Source organism: Capricornis sumatraensis, chromosome 19 (genome assembly GCF_032405125.1).
Source record: "Capricornis sumatraensis isolate serow.1 chromosome 19, serow.2, whole genome shotgun sequence".
Taxonomy (NCBI): Eukaryota; Metazoa; Chordata; class Mammalia; order Artiodactyla; family Bovidae; genus Capricornis; species Capricornis sumatraensis.
The window spans coordinates 27,337,126-27,356,318 of NC_091087.1; the positions used below are offsets into that span (position 1 = coordinate 27,337,126).

The 19,193-nt window shown below is 46.8% G+C and overlaps 1 pseudogene; it reads right to left on the reverse strand.

Annotated features, from left to right (window-relative positions):
* LOC138094933 (large ribosomal subunit protein eL30 pseudogene) overlaps nt 1–19,193 on the reverse strand; it is a 56,982-nt pseudogene that overhangs the window by 17,375 nt on the left and 20,414 nt on the right.

Genomic DNA, 19,193 nt, shown 5'->3' on the forward strand with positions numbered 1-19,193 from the left:
AATGTGATGAGTCATTCGACACCTTAATGAAAGAGACCAACACTTCTAATCCTCTTGACACTCTCTTTGAGCAGCTCTCATCTTTCTCAAGCTCCTAAGGAGGAATGTCACAGCCCTTCCCCAAAGATCGTGCGGTGCCACCCGGAAGAAAGCTGAGAAGTGAGATGACTTGTTTATGGATAATTGTCAGTGAGTCAGAACTCACACAGAGCTCTGGAGTTTCCAGGCCGTTAACTTATCTTCCTGAACATATGAGTCAGGGTCAGTGCAGCCCAGGTTGTACAGGTACGTGCTTCCCTGCCCTGTTCTTCCGGGCTAGCACCCAGCCTTCACGCATGCACACAGACAGGTGCCCTTCAGCCTCCTCCTCTGTACATCCTGGGAGGGGTGCAGGCAGCTTGGCTTATTCATCTCTCTTCAGGAGGTGCCCTCAGCCCTCTAAGGGCTGAGCTCAGGCTGGAAACTAACCGCAAGATCTGAACCAAAAAAAGAGAAAGTAAATAGTAATCCTTCCTTTCCCATAAATGTTGCAACAGCCTAGCTGTAGCTCGGAGCACGTCTTTCGAGAATAACCAGAAACAACCAACATATCTCTCAATAGTTGTCAGCTATAAAACATTATGGTATATTCAGAGAACAGAATACTATGAAGCTGTTAAAATTAATGCAATAGGGACTTCCCTAGTGGCACAGTGGATAAGAGTCCACCTACCAGTGCAGGGGACACAGGTTTGATCCCTGGTCCAGGAGGATCCCACATGTCTGGGAGCAACTAAGCCAGTGTTCCACAGTAAGAGAAGCCACTGCAATGAGAAGCCCACATCCTGTAACTTGAGTCACTCCCACTTGCCACAGCTAGAGAAAGCCCGAGAACAGCAAGGAAGACCAAGTGCCACAAACAATAAATCAAAAAAAATAGAAAAAGAACAAAAAAAGTTGCATAGCAGGGTGTGTATTATGGTCCCAATTGTGTGAATGTGTATTATGACTTTTTTTTAACTTTTCATTTTGTACTGGGGTACAGATGATTAACAATGTTGTGATAGTTTCAGATGAACATCGGAGAGACTCAGCCATCTATACATGTATCCATTCTTCCCCAAACTCCCCTCCCATCCAGGCTGCCATATAACGTTGTGAAGAGTTCCCTGTGCTAGACAGTAGGTTCTTGCTGGTATCCATTTATGACTCGTTTTCTTAAAATTATAAATAGTTATCTTCTTAAAGGATAAAAACTACAGAAGAATTTAGACAAAGACATGAAACTCCCCATCACCACTTGCAGCAGTCAGGATAGACTAGGATATGATGTGGTAACAAACACCTCTAAACATCTTTGGCTTAAAACAACCAAGATTTACTTCTTACCCATGCTTGCATTCCCAATGTGGCTTGCATAGGCTCAGAACTTTGTTGTCTGCACTTTAGTCATCATTAGACTTTCCTGAAGTCACCATCCCCACAAGAGGCTTCAGGGTTTACCACTGCCATGCAAGAAGGCATGAGAACCGCACAGGGGTTCTCAAATCCCCCCCAGAGGGTCATGCGTCGCTTTCCCCTCACATTTCACTGGCCAGAGCAACTCATGCAGCTGCACCTGACTTCCAGAGAGTACAGTCCTATGTATCCAAAAAAAAGGAGGCTAGAAATACTGGTGAGCCCAGGTAATGTCTACTGCACACCACAAACCAGCTGCATCTTTTGAGGCTTTTGTGTTTATATTGATACACATACTAGTTCTACAGTAATTTTAAAGTAAAACACAGGTTTCGTAGTAAGACAGACCTAGGTTTGAATCCCAAATAGGTTAATCATCTGCTGTGTTCCTTTAGACAAGATCTTGATCTGCCCAAGACTCAGCTTTCCCACCTGTACCTGCTTCCTTGGGAAGGAAATGGCTTCCCACTCCAGTATTTCCACCTGGAGAATTTCATGGACAGAGGAGCCTGGCGGAATACAGTCCATGATATTGCAAAGAGTCGGACATGACCGAACACGCATGCACCTGCTTTCTGGGCCAACGTAGAGATGAAATGTAATAGTGGAAATGAGACCTGTAATAAACAGTAGCTTACACAAGTAGTGCTATCTAACTAGGAAATAAAGAGCGCTTGAGGGTGGTTGTTTAGTGGGCTGGAGGCCAGGTGGACAAGGAAATATGGAGAAAGAAAGCCCCTTTCCATCTATCAGATGGAAAGTATATGGATCAGTTTCTTGTGTATCCCATGGCCCCAGACATGCTGTGAGCTTGGAGATGGGAGCATCTTATTAGCCAGGCTACTGCCTGCTTAGATGCAGCCAAGGGTCAGGTGCAAAATATCTGCCCTGCATCAACCGGCCCCATTCAGCCCACCTGGGTTCTGTTTCTTCCCATCTAAAGCTGAGTGTGCTGGTGAGGGAGAACACTTTCTATTTAAAGGAGGACCAGCCTTCATATTAAATATGTTGTTTGAGGAAATAACAATCATCACAGCATTTGTAGAGGACAGTTTTGCAGCAGTCCTCAGTGAGGAATTTATCCTAAGAAAATGACAGAACAAGTGAGTAAAGATGGATCATAATGGAAAATTGAAAACCTAAATGTCTTGACATAGGGGATGAAACAAACTATAGAATGCTTTGTTTATCCAACTATATCCAGACGTGAAAAGATGTCAATTGTCCATTGAAAAATTACATGAGAAAGAGCAATATATATGTAAAACTGTGGATGGATGAATACATAGATCTCCTACAATCTCATTGTTGAAAAGAATATATAGGGAATTCCCTGGTTATTTCCTGGTGGTAATGACTATGCTTTCACTGCTGAGGGCCCAGGTTCAATTCCTATTTCAGGTTCAATCTCACAAACTGCTTAGCTGGGCAAAAAAAAAAAAAAGTATATGAATATATACCTTATATATGCTTTGACATTCCGAAAGGATAAATGTCAGAATATTAGCAATTATTTCCTGCAGGGGATAGGAAAGTGAGAGTTAAAGTCCTTCAGTTATGTCTCTTTGTGACCCCATGGACTATAGCCCACCAGGTTCCTTTGTCCATGGAATTCTCCAGGCAAGAATACTGGAGTGGGTAGCCATTCCCTTCTGCAAGGAATCTTCCAGACCCAGGGATCAAAGTCAGGTCTCCTGCATTGCAGGTGGACTCTTTAACATCTGAGCCACCAGGAAAGCCAGAATATTAGCAATTATTTCCTCCAGGGAGTAGAAAGAGTAGGAATTTTTTTCTTCGCACAAAGAACATGATTAAGTAGTAAAAGGCCAAGTTATTTAACTGTGTCTCCAGCTACATTTTATGATCAGCCAACCTTTAATGCAAGCTGCTCACCTCTGGAGAGGACTAGGCCCTTGTCTGGGAGTCAGAAAACCTTGGTGTGTGTGTGCTGTGTGTGACCTTGGGCAAGCTACCTGGGATGTGAAGCATCTGTATGAACTTTTTACAAATAGATACAGACACATAGAAAGGCTTGTACCTGAGATCCCATAGCTCATGGCCCCTGAACTGCATTTTGAACCCGGGGTTTTCCTGATTTGGGGTCAGGATATTCTTACATTACATCACAGCCACCCCTCTCTGAATCTCATCTCTAAAATGACAGGGTCAGAATACAGTCCCTTTCAGCTGAAAAGATTCAATGTCTGCAGGAAGTCACCCCTCCCCCATTATTCCTGGTGCATCACAGGCCCCAGAGTTGGTATGCATGCCCTGTTCGTCAGATGCCAGCCTTCCCCAGGGGAAGGGACTCCAAGCTGGGGGTTGGAGAGAGCTCCTGGCCTGCCTAGGGCCATCTAGAGGGGGCAGGGGGTGGGTGGGTGTGCTCTCTGGCCAGGCGTCTGGCTGGGTGCCTGCAGAACCGGGCGAAAATTACCCACAAGGGCTGGCTGGGAGCCCAAGAACTTGTTGTCTTTCCCTTTAAACAGACACAGGCTGTCTGTTAAGATTCTGGAAACATCTGACCTTTTGAAGAGCATCTCAGGCAGGGCTGGAGGGCGGTCTTTCCCTTTCTGTAAGTGCTTTAACCCTTTCCACACAATCCTGGACAACATCCTAACAACCACAGCAAAAAAGGAGATCAGTTTCCAAGGAACGTGAAAGGTTCATCAGGTCTCTCCTTTGGATTGTCTGAGGGGCAGAGAAGAGATTCTGAGCCCAGATGTCTCCTGCATCACTTGCTCAGTTCCTAGTCTCAGAGCCTGAGCTTAGAGGGAGGAGAGGGGCTGAAAGGAGAACAGAGGGGCCTGGGACTTCAGGGTGGGAGTGGGGACTGCTCCTCTGACCGACCGAACAGCGTATTCCTTCATATTTCCTACGAAGGTTTACATTTGTGTGCAAGCAAGGCACCTGCTGGGTATCAGGCAGTGTGTGAGGTGACACAGGCCAGCACAATGGCAAACAAACCCAGAAAGAAATGTTCTATGCCTTCTGAAAGGTTCATTTTCTGGGAGGGAGAGAGAGAGAGAGAGAGAGAGAGAGAGAGAGAGAGAGAGAGAGAGAGAGAGAGAGAGTGTGTGTGTGTGTGTGTGTGTGTGTGTGTGTGCTCAGTCACTCAGTCGTGTCTGACTCTTTGCGACCCCGTGGGCTGTAGCCTGCCAGGCTCCTCTGTCCCTGGGATTCCCCAGGCAAAAATCCTGGAGTGGTTTGCCATCTCCTTCTCCAGGGAATCTTCCCAACCCAGGGATCGAACCCACTTCTCTTGCATCTGCTGTTGGCAAGTGGATTCTTTACTATTGTGCCACCTGGGAAGCCCTCTGAGGGAGTGGGCTGGGATAAAATAATCACAAGCTCAAATGTCAAATGACAATAGGGTAAATGGCTAGGAAGGAGACAAATGGTGCTGAGCGTCTGATGGTGGAGATATAATATGGGAAGGTCAGAGGAGGCTTTCCTGAGGAGACTGGGAGCAGGGGTCCAAAGGGCTACCGCTTGATGATTGGGCATAACCCCTGCAGGAGGAGCTTGTTAAAATGCAGGATCTCAGTCCTCATTCCGTCTTCAGAAACTAAATCTGCATTTTAATCAGATCTCCCAGGTGACCCTTGGGTCAGGAAGATCCCCTGGAGATGGCTGCTCACTCCAGTATTCTTGCCTGGAGAATCCCATGGACAGAGGAGCCTGGAGGGATACAGTCCATGGGGATGCAAAATGTTGGACATGACTGAAGCAACTTAACACTGATGCATGTACCCAGATGACCCGGCTATATATGAAAGTTTGGGAAGCATTGCTGAGGATTGAACTAGGACTTCCCAGTCTCGGTATAGCTTGAAACTGGAGGAGAACCTTCCAGGTAAGAGCTCTGGGATGGGAAGGAGCAGACAGTAGGATGGGAGGAATGGGAGTCAAAGGCACGTATGTATGTTCAGTGGACCCAGGAACAGCAACAAGAGTTTGAAATGTGAAGGTCTGCTTATATGCACATTTCAATAAATATGTACAATACTTCATAATCTGTGGTTGGTTGAATATGGGGATATAGAACCATGGATTGTCATTGTCATTTATCCCTAAATTGTGTCTAACTCTTCAACCTCATGGACTGTAAATTACACCAGTCCGTGTAGCTTCTCTGTCCGTGGAATTCTCCAGGCAACTATACTGCAGTGGGTTGCCATTTCCTTCTCCAGAGGATCTTTGTGACCCAGGGATCGATCCTGTGACTCCTGTGTCTCCTGCATTGGCAGGCGGATTCTTTAACCCTGAGCCACCTGGGAGCCAAGGAGGCTCAGAGGGAGTATGCTAAAGAAGAAAGCTGGAAGGAAAAGAGACTGTGCCGGAGAAAGTGATTCCTGAGCTGAGGACCTTGGTAATGGAGCCAATTACTTCCAGTAAATGGGAGAGGTGGCTGAGGTGAGTGAGAGAGGTCACTGGAGACCTGGGAAACCAGATTTAGGACGTGTCTTCCACGTGGGTGCTGAAGTCATCAAGGACGATGACAGGGCTTTAGCTGGAGAGAAAAATGGGGAGCCACGTGCCAAAGTCTCCGGTGACAACAGGGGAGTGGCCGGGAGGTGGGTGGACGACCTCAGGGCATTTACCAGGGGATGGAAGAGTGTGGTTCGGGAGAGCTGTGGGGATGTGATCCCGACATGTGTGGATGTGGATTCACGTTCCAAGTGACCCAGGGGAGATGGGGGTGGTGTGTAGGATGGAGGAGAGCCAAGAAGTGCCGGTATTATGGAGGATGCTAGTGAGGCAGGGAAAAAACCCGGTGAGGTAAAGGTTTTAAGTATATAGCAGTTGTTCTCATTTTTTTTGTTGTTTCTTTCTCTTTCTTCTTTCTATTTTTAAATTATTTTTCTTACTTTTTTTTCTTTTTTTTCGGCAGTTTGCTCTCTCCACCTGTAGCAGTGGTATCATCTCATCACTTGGAAACTTATTAGATATGTAAACTTTAGGGTCCCACCTGCATCAGAAATCTGTGCCACTTTTTGTTTATTTATGGCTCGGACTTTGTTCCGAGGGCTTTCTCTAGTTGCAGTGAGTGGGGAACACTCTCTAGTTGTGGTGCGCAACCGTCTCAATGCGGTGACTTTTCTTGTGGAGCATGGGCTGTGGTGTGCAGGGACTTCAGTAGTTGAGGCACGTGGGCTCTAGAGCTTGGGGTCAGTAATTGTGGTGCACAGGTTTAGTTCCCTGTGGCATGTGGGATCTTCCCAGACTAGGGATCAAACCCATGTCCCCTGCATTGGCAGATGGATTCTTAACCACGGGACCACTGGAGAAATCTGAAATCTGTGCTTTTTAAAAAGAAAATCTACTGAAGTATAGTTGATTTACAATGCTGTGTTATTTTCTGCTATACAGTAAAATGACTCAGTTTTACACATATATTCTTTTTTGTATTCTTTTCCACTATGGTTTATCACAGGATATTGAGTATACAATATCCTGTGCTGCACAGTAGGACCTTGTTGTTTAGCCATCCTATATACAACAGTTCGAATCTGCTAATCCCAAACTCCCAGTTCTTCCTTCCCCCACCCCCTTCCCCTTTGCCAACAACAAGTCTGTTCTCTATGTCTGTGAATCTGTTCCTGTTTCGTAAATATGTTCATTTGCATCATATTTTAGGTTCTATATGTTGATATACGTGACATCATACGGCATTTGTCTTTCTCTTTCTGACTTACTTTGCTTAGTATGAAGATCTCTAGGTCCGTCCAGGTTGCTTCAAATGGCATTACTTCATTCTTTTCATGGCCGAGTAGTGTTCCGTCGTGTGTGTGTCTTTGTGTGTGTGTTGCATGTGTGTATCACAGCTTTTTTATCCACTCATCTGTCCATTGGGCTTCCCTCATAGCTCAGTTGGTAAAGAATCTTCCTGCAATGCCGGAGACCTGGGTTCGATTCCTGGGTCAGGAAGATCCCCTGGAGAAGGAAATAGCAATCTACTCCAGTATTCTTGCCTGGAGAATCCCATGGACAGAGGAACCTGGCGGGCTACAGTCCATGGGGTCGCAAGAATCAGACATGACTTAGTGACTAAATCACCAACCAACCAACCACCATCTGTCCATGGGCATTTAGGTTGTTTCCATATCTTGGCTAATGTAAGTAGTTTTCTATGAACATAGTGGTTCATGTATCTTTTTGAATTATAGTTTTGTCTGGGTATATGCCCCCTGGCATAGGAAATGGCAACCCACTCCAGTATTCTTGCCTGGAAAATTCCACGGACAGAAGAACCTGGCTGGCTGCAGTCCATCAGGTCATAAGGAGTTGGACACAACTGAGCGACTGAACACTGGGTATATGCCCAAGAGTGAGAAGCAATCTGTGCTTTTAACAAGCTTTTTGGTGATTTTTATACATGTTCAAGTTTGAGAGCCACAGGAATATGGTAATGGGAAAACTGATTCACTTTATGAAAAAAAACAAAAAAACAAAAATGAATCTCATGAAATCTACCACCACATGAAAAAGTGAATTTTGGTTTAAAGACACAGAAGACTATGAAGTTAATAATATAAAATATTGAAGAATATCTTTGTGACCTTGGGGTAGGAATTAACTTATTAAGCAAAATTTCAGAAGCATAAACCATAAGGCAAAAAAAAAAAAAAAAAAACGATTGATTTGAATACTGCCTGAGTATGAGTTCATTGACAAGGTTAACAAATGACAAAATTGGGGGAATATATTTGTGATATCTAAAGCCAACAAAGAACTAATATCTAGATTCAGAATATACTAGGAATTTATGCAAGTCAATAAGAAAATCTTCTTGCAAGTCAAATGGCAGGAAAATGGGCAAAGATAAAAAGGTGCTTAACAGGAGAAATTTAAAAGTTAACAAATATAGGAGGAGATGTTAAGATGTATTAGAAATTAGAGAAATATAAATTAAACCAATAGCTGTTAGCAGTTTTAGTTATAATAGCTCCAAACTTCCCAAAGAGGAAACAACCCAAAAGTCCATTAGTAGGTGAACCAAAGTGATATTCATACAATAAATACTAATCAATGATTAAAAAAAAAAGAATGGACTATTGCTACATCTCTCAAAAGCATTATGCTTAGTGAAAGCAGTCAGACATAAGAGTACATACTGTATGCTTCTATTTGTATGGAGTTCTAGAAGAGGCAGAAAAATTTAGTGATAAAAATCAGATCACTGGTTGTGGGAGATGGGGAGGGTAGACTGATGACAAAGGGCATAGGGAACGCTTAGGGTTGATGGGACTGATGTGTGTTTATAGGTATATCCACTTGTCAAAATTCAAGGAAATGAGGGTAAAATGTGTCACTATCATTGTGTGTAAATTATGCCTTGGTAAACTTGGAGAGGGGCATAGCAACCCACTCCAGTGTTCTTGCCTGGAGAATCTCATGAACAGAGGAACCTGGTGGGCTGCAGCCCATAGGGCCACAAAGAGTCAGAAATACCACTGAAGGCATTTAGCATGCATGCATGCAGGCAAACTTAACTTTCAAAATGAAATGTTGGCTCAGTGGTAAAGAATCCACCTGCCAATGCAGGAGACACAAGTTCAATCCCTGATCCAGGAGGATTCCACGTGTCTCGGAGCAGCTAAGCCACAACTACTGAAGCCTATATGCCTAGAGTCTATGCTCCAAGACAAGAGAAGCCACCGAAATGAGAGGCCTGAGTACCGCAGCGGATAGAAACCCCTGTTCACCACAACTAGACACAGCCCGAGCAAAGCAGAGACCCAGTCCAGCCAAAAATAAATAAATAAATTTTGTTTAAAGAAAAGAAATAATAAAGAGATTTAAAAAATACAGCGTTAAAACTTCATATCATTTAGACTGGAAAAGTTAGGCAGCTGGAGAATGCTAGGAGTTGGCAGAGGGCAGGGGTCCATGGCTGATGGGCATGTGGGCAGGGTGCCCTGTGACCCACAGCAAGTCATACCCTTAGAAGAATCTGCAAGAGATTGTCACATGGCCCATATGGCAAAGAGGGAGGAAGACAGTCACTGCAGACTTCTTTATGGGGGTGGGAGGTTGTAGGCAGTTCGGGGAGTAGATGGATAGAATGTGGTAGAGCCACACTTTGGAATACCCTGCAGCAGCTAGAAGCAGTAGATGAGATGTGTCCAGGGCTTCCCTGGTGGCTCAGTGGGAAAGCATCCGCCTGCCAACGCAGGAGACACGGGTTCCATCCCTGATCTGGGAGGATCCCACATGTAGTGCAGCAACTGAGGGTAGTACGACTACTGAGCCGGGGAGCCGCAGGTGCCGCGCCCACGTGCCCTGGAGGCTGTGCTCCGCAACAAGAGAAGCCGCTGCAGTGAGAAGCCCGTGCGCCTCTGCTAGAGAGCAGCCCCTGCTCCCGCAGCGAGGGAAAAGCCCCCGCAGTAACGAAGGCCCACCCAGCACAGCCCAAAAAGATGTGTCCAGAGCAGTATGGATGGGCCTGTGGAATAAACAAACAAAAAACAGAATGAGGTGTATGACAAAACGCTGTTTATGTAAATTAAAAATACAAAACAGTCCAATTAGAAAATGGGCCACAGACGTTTCGCTAAGGAGGAGATAGGGATGGCAAATAAGCACCTGAAAAGATGTTCATCATCATTAGCCATTAGGCAAATGCAATTAAAACCGCAATGAGGCCTTGCTATGCAGTTATTAGGAGGGTCATAATAGAAAACCGGGATAACAACAACTGCTGGCAAGGAGGTGGAGAAACTGGATCTCTTATAAAATGTATCGCCACCCTGGTAAATAGTGTGGCAGTTTCTTATAAAACTATAGCTGCATTTACCATAAGACTCAGCAATCCAGGACTTCCCTGGTGGTACAGTGGATAAGAATCTGCCTGCTGATGCAGGGGACATGGGTTCGATCCCTGGTCCAGGAAGATTCCACATGCCGTGGAGCAACTAAGTCCATGTGCCACAACTACGGAGTCCACACGCCTAGAACATGTGCTCTGCAATGAAGAGAAGCCCACACATGCCACAACCACAGAAAGCCCAAGCAAACCAAGGAAGACCTAGTGCAGCCATAAATAAATAAAATGCCTTAAAAAAAAGACCCAGCAATCATAAATTTGACCTATATCCCAAAGAAATGAAAACTTACATCCATACAAAAACCTGGACATTAATCAGCTTTATCTGTAATAGCCCCAAACTGGAAACAACCCAAATCTCCTTCAGTGGGTGAACAGGTAAACTCTGGTATATCCATACCATGGAATACAAAACAGTAATAAAAAGGAAACAACTGTCCATAGATTACAACAGCATGAATGTATCTCAAGGGCAATATGATGAGTGAGAAGCCAGTCTCAAAACCAGTCTATTTGCACCTACTGTATAGCACAAGGAACTCTGCCCAATAATCTGTTAAGATCTATATGTGAAAAGAATCTACAAAGAGTGGACAGGGACTTCTCTGGTGGTGGGGACGGGGTTTGATCCCTGGTCCGAGAACTAAGACCCCACATGCCCGGGGCAACTCAGCCCATGTGCCGCAACTGCTGAGCATCACAGATGGAGTCCGTTGTCACAAAACGAAATATCCTGCAAGAAGCAATGAAGACCCCAAGTGCTGCAACTAAGACCTGATGCAGCCAAATAAGTAAGTAAGTAAGTAAATAAAATATTTTTAAAATAAATAAAAAGAGTGGATATAAGTGTATATATATAAGATTCACTTTGTTCTACAGCAGAAACTAACACAACATTGTAAATCAACTATTCTCCAATTAAAAAAAAAAGAGCTTCCACTTACATAACATTCTCAGAATGACAGAAATATAGGGATGGAGAAGAGATGAGTGGTTGCCAAGTCCAGGGACCTGAGTGGAGGAGCGTGACTATAAAAGGACACCACCAGGAGATCCCCGTGGAGATGGGACCTTCTGTATCTTGACTGTGGTGACGGTTACACTAATTTATTCATGGGGTCAAAATAGCATAGAACTCTACACACACACACACGTAACTGCAAAAGAAAACTGAACAATAAGGTCTCTATTTAACAGTATGATCCCACTGTCAATCTCTTGGTTTTGCTATCGTACTACAGTTTTACTATTCTAGGGCTTCCCAGGTGGTTCAGTTGTAAAGAATCCTCCTGACGATGCAGGAGAAGCAAAAGACACGGGTTCCATCCCTGGGTCCCCTGCGTCGGGAAGATCCCTTGGAACAGGAAATGGCAACCGACTCCAGTATTCTTGCCTGGGAAATCCCAATGATAGAGGTGCCTGGAGGGCTACAGTCCACGCGGTCATAAAAAGAGTCCGACAGGACTGAGGATTGAGCACACACACACAGTTGTAGAATGTTACCGATGGGGGAAGCTGGATAAAGAGCTCATGGGACACGTAGTATTTTTTGGTAACTTTCTGTGAGTCTACAATTATTTCAAAATTAAAAAAAAAATTTTTTTAAAGTACACGTATACATTTCTATAGTATATCTTGCAAGAATGCCCACAAACAAAAGCATATATTACACACCTTAAAATGGTAGCCTGTGGGGGGAGGGGTGGGAGGAGGCGTGGAAAGATAATAGGAAATGAACAGCGACATTAATCAAGCGACCCTGTGCCGACCACAGTGATTAGGCTGAGAACTGTGAGGGCGATTAACTCAAGCCTCTCTGCACCTGAGGTCCCACAGCCAGGAAAGGAGGTGGGTGGAGGGGGATCAATAATGTTAAAGATAAGGCCTTTTTTAAGTGCAGCAAAGATATTTCCCTTTTTTTCCATAAAAAGCTGGAGGAAGCTTGGAGGAGGAAGAGAGACAGGGAAAGGGAATGGGCAGAAGGGGCAGAAAAGGGAGGAGGGAGAAGGAAGAAAAGATGGTGGGGAGCCAAATGAGGTAAGAGTGATGTGGAGGTGGACAGCTTTCTTTCCTGGAGGCGCTGGGCTGGGCTGGACACGGAAAGGTCAGGGTTGCCTCAAGCCCTCTGGAGCTCTGAGGCCCCACGGGGCAGGGGGCCTGGATTCCAGGAGCTCCTCTGAAGAGCCCGGGCGCAGCAGGACACAACGTGCTCCTCCTCGTGCCTGAAACTTGGCAAGGCTGATGTTTTGCATCTCTTCCTGTTCCCTCCCACCCTCAGCAGTATTTGGAAGGCAGACTTAGTAAAGCCACTGGACTAACTGTTTTAATTCATTAGTCAATTTTTGGTTGCACTGTGTCTTTGTTGCTCCACGCGAGCCTCCTCTAGTTGCGGTGAACGGGGTCTACTCTTGGTTGCAGTGCATGGGCTTTTCATAGTGGTTGCTTCTCTGGTTGTACAGCACAGGCTCTAGGGTGGGTGGGCTCAGTAGTTGCAGCTTGTGGGGCTTTAGAGCACTGCCTCAGTAGCTGTGGGGCCTGGGCTTAGCTGATCCTCAGCAAGTGGAATCTTCCTGGACCAGGGATTAAACTCATGTGTCCTGGGTTCTTATTTACTGTACCATGAAGGGAGTCGGATTGGACTAATTTTAAAGCCATTTGCACAAATGAAGCCCACCACCTTAGCTATAAACACAGCTACTACTAATTGGAGAGTATGAGCAGGAAAGAAAAATACAAGGAAAAAAAAGAAATGATTGAGAGGACTTCCCTGGTAGTCCAGTAGATAAGAATCTGCCTTCCAGTGCAAGGGACTTGGGTTCGATCCCTGGTCGGGGAACTAGGATCCCACATGCCTCAGAGCAACTAAGCTCCCATGCCGGAGTGCTGCAACGAAGACCCAACACAGCCAAAAAGTAAATAAATATTTTTAAAAAGAAAATGATTATGGAACTCTTACTTATAATGAACAATTACGAACAATTTCAATGTCCAGTATTAGAGATTTACTTAAAAATGCGTGCCACATCCCTATGATAGAATGCACTAAAAACGAAGGTATGAGAGAATTTCTAATGTTACAGGAAAACATCCATGATATATTTCTGTCCTAGGGGAGATCGGCTCAGATGGTAAAGAACCCAGCTGCAATGCAGGAGACCCAGGTTCAATCCCTGGGTTGGGACGATCCCCTGGAGGAGGGCATGGCAACCCACTCCAATATTCTTGCCTGGAGAATCCCCATGGACAGAGGAGCCTGGTGGGCTAGAGCCCGTGGAGTCTCCAAGAGTCGGACACAACTGAGCGACTAACATACACACCTAGGGGAAAGTCACAAGAGATTATGCACTGAATAATACCTTTTCTAAACAATGTAAATGTACAATTCTGTATAGAAAAGAGCCAGGAGGATCGTCACCAACATATTAATACCAGTCCACTTAAGATCTGTGCACTTTGCAGTATGTAAATTGTACCTCCAAAAAAAGTGGTAGATATTTACAGTGGTGGTCTCTGGGTAGGGTAATATTTTTCATTGTGTTTTTCTGTGTTTCAAATTTTATGGTAGTAAACGTGTTTGTGGGCTTCCCTGGTGGCTCAGACAGTAAAGAATCTGCCTGCAATGCAGAAGACCCGGGTTCCATCCCTGAGTAGGGAAGATACCCTGGTGAAGGGAACGGCAACCCACTCCAGTATTCTTGCCTGGAGAATTCCATGGAGAGGAGCCTAGCAGGGCCACAGTCCATGGAGTCAAAAAGAGTCAGACACGACTGAACAACTAATACACACACACACATACACACACAAATGTTTGTGGATGGACAACAGAATAACCATGTGTGGAAGAGCATTCTGTGGGGAGTCTGGTAGTCCCTTACTCCCCTCTATTTTTTTTTTTTTTCCTGAACAACAGAACATGTGGGACCTTGCCACCAGGGAGGGAACCCATGTCCCCAGCATTGGAAGTGCAGAAGCCTTACCAACTGGACCCCCAGGGAAGTCCCAAGCCCCCTCTGTCCAGAGGAGAGGCCACAGAGGGCACCTAAGCCTAGCCTGGCCTAGGAAAAAAGCTGACTCTCAGCCTCTGGTTTCACCAGCTCCTTGACTGGCCAGCTCTGGCCAGCTCAGCTACTTACACGCCCAGAACTGGCTGTTTCTGGAACCACCCTGAGACAGCAAAGCCAGGAGGCAAGGGCTGGAGAGGGACGAGCCAAGGTCACTTGATAAATGCTAGATACTATTTATAACTATCTCTCACCCCTCCCGCAGATCTCCTCCTTTCGTTTCACTCCCACAGCCCGGCCCATGGCAGGTTAGGGGACGCGGTGAGCAGAATTTCTGGGTGGAGAAGTGAGTGGTTTCATGCAGGTGGCTCTGTAGCCTGCTCTCCCTTGCTTCTGACTGTAAACAATGCTACCATTATAAAGAGCTGACCATGTGCCAGGTGTGTGCCTACATAATTGCACTTCTCACCGCAACCCTGTGAGGTCCGTTGCTCCTCTGAGGCCTACCTTCCAGATGAAGAACTCAAGGCTCAGAGAGGTTAAGAAATTTCCCCTAGGTTACACAGCCAGTTCAGTGTTCAGTGGTAGTTGTTGCTTAAGTGGCTAAGTCTGTGTCCGACTCTTTGTGACCCCATGGGCTGCAGCCCTCCAGGCTCCTCTGTCTGTGGGATTCTCTAGGCAAGAATACTGGAGTGGGTTGCCATGCCCTCCTCCAGGGGATCTTCCCCAGCCAGGGATCAAACCCGCATCTCTGGCATTGGCAGGTGGGTTCTTTATCACTGAGCCACCAGGGAACCTGGGGTGGTGGTAGATGTCAGTGATTTGGCTTTACCAAGCAGTGGCTCAGACGGTAAAGTGTCTGTCTGCAATGCAGGAGACCCGGGTTCAGTCCCTGGGTTGGGAAGATCCCCTGGAGAAGGAAATGGCAGCCCACTCCAGTACTCTTGCCTGGAGAATCCCAGGGACCGCGGAGCCTGGTAGGTTACCATCCATGGGGTCGCAAAGAGTCGGAGACGACGGAGCGACTTCACTTTCAAGCCTGTGTAGATAAGGCAACCCAAGTCTGTTTCAATAACAGATCTAAGATAACAACCCCCATCCTCCGAATTCCAGCTAGTGAAATTGCTGCCTGCCGGGCATAAGTGAGGCCAGGCCGAGGCTCGGAAGATGGAGGTGGTGCTAGGCGGCTAGAGGCCCCACGGTCTAAGGGCAGCCAAGCAGTCTCGGGGACGTGTCCCGACTGGGACTAGCAGCGAGACTTATGTCGCCATCAATGCCTGGGGGCGAAGGCGGGAGCCCGCTGGACAGAGAGCAAGCCCCGGGGGGCGCCTCCGGACAATTCCAACAACATGGGCAGGGGCGGGGCTTGGCGGCTGCCCCGCATTTCCGGGGACGCGGCGCCAGACCTAGGGTATTTGCAGGCACATCCCGGGTCCCCGGGAAGTGCGTCGGGCGGGGCCTGGAAGCAGGGACGAGTCTGGGAACACTGAGAAGAAGGGCCGCCCCACCGAGCAGAAGTGACCCTGTGGTGGGCGGTGGTCGTGCACAGGCCGTGACTCTCAGGTAGGCGAAGGGCACAGGGCGGGCGGGAACTGTGGCCCCGGGAGGAGGAGATCGGAAGTGGGGAGGCCACCCCGCGGCAGGCGCCGCCCCGGCCCCCGACTTCCCGCCGGGCCCCTCTCCCAAAGTGCGCCACCTGCACGCTTTGATGGGCACCCGCGCCGCCACTGGGGGAGCCTGTTGTCATGGGAACGCGGGAGGCTGGGCCCACGTTCCCATGGCCACCCCGGGCCTCTGAGCCAAAACTGCAACTGAGAGGCAGTGGTCCTCCTGGAGGCAGATCATTCGGAATTTGAGAAAGGCCTGGGCCCCTCCTCATATGGCCCTGGCTATGACCCTTGAATCAGGCTCTTTGTCATAGCTTCTACTCTCTGAGTGACACCGTGGATGTAGGGGTTAGGAGGGAAAGGAAGTTGGGGTCTTGGAAATTGAGGCTGCCCCAGTGGGCTCTCTGGAACCATCTTGGTCTGGCAAAAAGAGTCAGGGGCCTGGGTCACCTGTGTAAGGTCATCGACCTCTGCTCGCATTTCCTCACCAGTAATGTATGTTGTTTGGCTTATGAATTGCAAGTTTCTTATAAGAGTCGAATGCCATAGGACTGGAAAGTGCACAATTAAGACTATTTTTTTTTTTGCCCAGAGATGGTTTAGCCTTTGGTTCAGAAATCTACCCAGTCCCACTCCCTTATTTTCATAGAAGAAACAGAATCCAGAGAAGTTATTACTTCCCAAGATGATAGTGAGTTGGCAAGGTCAGGATTTGAACCCAGTCTCCTGACTTCCAGGCTGTGCGATTCTTTGCACTGGTGCTTATTATTACTAAAGTTCAGGGAAATCTGAGAAGAAGCAGGTGGCATAGGATGAGATGGTTAGATAGCATCACTGACTCAATGAACATGAATTTGAGCACACTCTGGGAGATAGTGTAGGACAGGGGAGCCTGGTGTGCTGCAGTCCACTGGGGTCTCAAAGAGTCAGACACAGCTTAGCAACTGAACAACAATAACAGGGAAATCTGGGTTATGGCTCTCTGGGGCTCAGACTTTTGGTGACAGGCAGCCTAAAGATGAGGACATTGGCAGCTGGTGAACTGAAGATGGGGAATGGAGGCTGCATCTTGGGGAAAACAGAGAGTCTCTCTCCCTGGTCCTATACCTTGGAACTCTTGCTTTAATGTATTATCTGATGGGATTACCCTAAAAAAACCCCAGGGAACAAGCATTCAGCAGCTTTCCAAAATACTGGCTCTTGTGAAGCCAACAAATCTGTTGAGACTGTGTGAGCAAGAAATCCTTTGGCTGCCCTAAAGCAGGGAAGTGGGACTTCCCACATCAGAGAGGTGCCTTTCCTTTGAAAAGATTAAGAGGAAGGTGGAAAAAAAGATCCAGGAAGGAACACCTGAATGAATCATTTGGAAATGATTTGAGACAGTCAGCTAGAACAGAAAACTCACTTATTCATTTTAGTAAACATTTACTGAAAATGAAAGTCGCTCAGTCGTGTCCAACTCTCTGCAACCCCGTGAACTGTCGCCCACCAGACTACTCTGTCCATGGGATTCCCCAGGCAAGAATACTGGAGTTGGTAGTCATTCCAGTAGTAGGTAGACATTACCTTTTCCAGGGAATCTTCCCTACCCAAGGATCGAACATTGCGTTGCAGGCTGATTCTTTACCGTCTGAGCCACCTGGATGCCTGCTATTTCCAAACTCTTCACTGGGGATGGAGATTAAAAACCTGAGTTAGGCAGGCCTAGTCCCTGCACTCAAGGAGCTTGTAGTAGAATAGAGGAATGAGATGTGTAAATGAGTATTTCACTACAGAAACACGAGTGCCTTAATGGAAATCTGAGCAGAGGCAGCTCAGAGGAGCCATTCCAGAAATGGCAGTTGAAAATGGCATGATTCTAGCCTTTGAAGCCTGGCAGCACGTCTGGAGCTCTGCTGGGCTGGCCCTTCAAAGGAGTAAGTGAGTGAAAGTGTCTAAAGAAATGTGGACAAGAATGGGTATTCTCTGGGAAGAAGAATTTAAGGAATCTTGATGAACTGGAAGCTCTGTGAAGGCAGAACCATGTCAGTTTCTTCAACTTTAGCGATGCTTAGAATGCAGCAAGTGCACAAGAAATATTGAATGAATGAAATAAGAAGGGAAAAAAGGGGCAGGGAGAGAGGGAGGAAAGTACAGTAGCTTATGTTATCAAGAGGGGGATGGTTATAGCTTGAGACAAAACCCTGGTTGAAATTCTGCCGTATGTAGAGCATCTCCACAGAGTTCTGGAGTCCGATCCAGTTTCTGGTCCTAGTACTGACTTGCCACGTATATGACCTTAGCAAGTCCCTGAACCTCTCTCTGCCCCCATTTCTCAACTATAAAGTGGGAATATCATAATTCCTGTTTCACCTTGTTGTGAGATGTAAGTAAATGATTGGATGTAAAAAAGCTCAGCTCAGTGGCTTGGTTATAGAAAGTACTCAATAAATGTTGCTGCTGCTGCTGCTGCTAAGTCGCTTCAGTCGTGTCCAACTCTGTGCGACCCCATAGATGGCAGCCCACCAGGCTCCGCCGTCCCTGGGATTCTCCAGGCAAGAACACTGGAATGGGTTGCCATTTCCTTCTCCAGTGCACGAAAGTGAAAAGTGAAAGGGAAATCGCTCAGTCGTGCCTGACTCTTAGCGACCCCATGGACTGCAGCCCACTAGGCTCCTCTGTCCATGGGATTCTCCAGGCAAGAGTACTGCAGTGGGGTGCCAGTGCCTTCTCCGCAATAAATGTTAGCCTTATAAATATCAGTTTTGCTTTAGGTGGGCGTGCATGCTTAGTCAGTTCTGCCTCTTTGTGACCCCATGGACTATAGCCCACCAGGCTCCTCTGTTCATGGGATTTTTCAGGCAAGAATACTGGAATGAATTGCCATTTCCTCCTCCAGCGGATCTTCCCAACCCAGGGATCGAACCCAAGTTTCCTGTGTCTTCTGCATTACAGGCAGATTCTTTACTGGCTGAGCCATTGGGGAAGCCCTTAGGTGGGCATAATTTGCCTGATAATTCATGTCAAGTAAGTAAGTAAGTAAAGTAGCTCAGTCGTGTCCAACTCTTTGCGACCCTGTGGACTGTAGCCCACCAGGCTCCTCTGTCCATGGAATTCTCCAGGCAAGAATACTGGAGTGGGTTGCCATTTCCTTCTCCAGGGGTTCTTCCTGACCCAGGGGTTGAACCCGGGTCTCCTGCATTGCAGGCAGACACTTTATCCTCTGAGCCACCAGGGAAGCCCCAATAACTTTTTTTTTTTTTTACTTTATTTTACTTTACAATACTGTATTGGTTTTGCCATACATTGACATGAATCCACCACGGGTGTACATGCATTCTC